Source organism: Neofelis nebulosa, chromosome 6, assembly GCF_028018385.1.
Source record: "Neofelis nebulosa isolate mNeoNeb1 chromosome 6, mNeoNeb1.pri, whole genome shotgun sequence".
Classification (NCBI taxonomy): Eukaryota; Metazoa; Chordata; class Mammalia; order Carnivora; family Felidae; genus Neofelis; species Neofelis nebulosa.
In genome coordinates, this window is record NC_080787.1 from 107,823,071 (window position 1) to 107,825,486 (window position 2,416).

Genomic DNA, 2,416 nt, shown 5'->3' on the forward strand with positions numbered 1-2,416 from the left:
CCAAATCAATATGAACAAGAACGGATGTTGCTAAATTTCAGGTTCTACAATTCACCACACCACTGTCCCAGGGCGAATCTGAGATCTCTGTCACTTATAGAAAAAGACTGGAACATATTTAAGATCAAGCTACCTTCCAGACAATATTATTTTCTTCATTATTTATTATTACCATCCATTCTATCTCATCATTTATATTATACCTAATTCCTAAAGAATATTTAAAATATTTACATTGAAACACATTCATAACTTGACTATTAAAATATGAGGGGAAAGAAAACAAATAACATATGATTTCACTCATATGTGGAATTTAAGAAACAAAGCAGATGAACATAGGAGAAAGGAAGGAAAAATAAGATAGAAAGAGAGAGGGAGGCAAACCATAAAAGACTCTTAAATACAGAGAACAAACTGAGGGTTGCTGGACGGGGCCTGGGTGGGGAGATGGGCTAAATGGGTGATGGGCATTAAGGAGGGCACTTGTGATGAGTACTGGATGTTGTATGTAAGTGATGAATCACTGCATTTTACTCCTTAAACTAATACTACACTACATGTTAACTAACTTGAATTTAAATAAAATCTCGGAAGAAAAAAAATATGGAAGGAAGAGAGACAGAGCCTCCAAAGTAAAGGTTCTTAAGGTTTTATGAAAATTTGATGAAAGCTATAAATCTTCTCCCTAGAAAAATATAGATATGCACATTTGACAAGTGAGTTTTAAAAAAATGCACACTCATCAAAAAAAATTCTCAAAATTCCCGTTTGAAGGAACTAAATCGTTGTGTGCTAAGACTACAGGTTGCAAACTCACTTGCCTAGGAGACAGGCAGATCGCAGTGAAGTGGGCTGAGAGGAACATGTTAAGAAGCCAGGAAGCCTCAAGAGAACCAGACCAGAAACTCATCAATGCCAATAGGCTGTCCAGCAGCTACTCAGGTCCTGCCTTCTATTGCCAGTTGGCTACATGGCCCGTTGCTACTGCCAGAGTTTCCAGCTTCTCCAGAGAACACCCAAGTCTAGATTTCCGTGTAAAATTTCTCAACGCCTAAGGTTTAGCCACTAATTCAAATTGGTTTCAAACCCTGTGTAAAATTTCTCAACATCTAAATTTCAGCAAAGAATTCAAACTTGTTTAAAATACTGGGCAGGACAGGGGTGCCTGGGTGGCTCAGTAGGTTAAGCGACCGATTTCAGCTCAGGTCATGATCTCACGGTCCGTGAGCTCGAGCCCCGCGTCAGGCTCTGTGCTGACAGCTCAGAGCCTGGAGCCTGTTTCAGATTCTGTGTCTCCCTCTCTCTCTGACCCTCCCCCGTTCATGCTCTGTCTCTCTCTGTCTCAAAAATAAATAAACGTTAAAAAAAATTTTTTTAATACTGGGCAGGACAAAAAAGCAAACAAAATTTAAAAAAGCAACCACCACTGTGGCTGAATGGTGAGTGCCTGACGCCTATATATTCTGTTTTATTTGAAAAGAGATTGATATTGTTCTGACAATAAGTTCTCATTAGAAAAAGCCTGTATTTTCTCATAGAAAATTAAGAACCTAAAATGTTCTTGCCACTTCACCTTCATAGGATGAAAACTTCAGGAATATTTGGAGAAATACTTGACAAGGCCAAGACTTTCCTAAGGAAGCAGGTCCAGAGCTGTGAAAACTTGTATCATTAAAGTCACGGTTTTCCATAAAACAAAAAATTGTGTCCTAACAATTCCTGAGGGTAGTAGCTACAAATCAGTGGCTTCAACCTTTAAAAGGTCTTAGTGTGGCTACTAAAGCACATTTGTTCTTGAACAGGCTTCCTGCTGATTGGTCAACCAAGATCCACTAGCTGCAAAATGTTCCCTCAGATGACTCTGGGAATTGAACCGTGAAATGGAGTTATTCAGAATTGTCCTTGCAGGTGATGAAGAGCATCCGCATAAAATAGGCATTTTGTTTCTATCACTAAAGGCAGCACTAAGGATTTCAGCCTGCTTGACTTGAGGTAAATTACTAAGTAAACCTAATATGACTGCATTTCTCAGAGAGTTTTCTGTCCCCCCGCCCCACCGCCTCCACCAAAGAGGTAGGTGCACTCGATGGCATAAATCAAACTATCTGCGGGTGCCTGGAGAATCAGCAAGAATAGAGCCTCAACCCTGTTCAAAGTTCATTGACATAGATAGATGCAAAGTAAAGACACTGTTAAAATCTCCCTAGTATTAACCAATGTATGTCTGCCCCCAAATGTTATTGTGCCACAAGGAAACAGCAAATCAGAAGATAAACTTCTGTATCTCACAAAGGTCTCCCTGTCCAATTAGAAAGATCCCATGGTAGATGGGCATTGATCTGGCTGCAAAGCATTCAAACTCATTTTCCTGGCCCCTTGGGAAATTCTATAAGCTACTTATTGCCACATAATG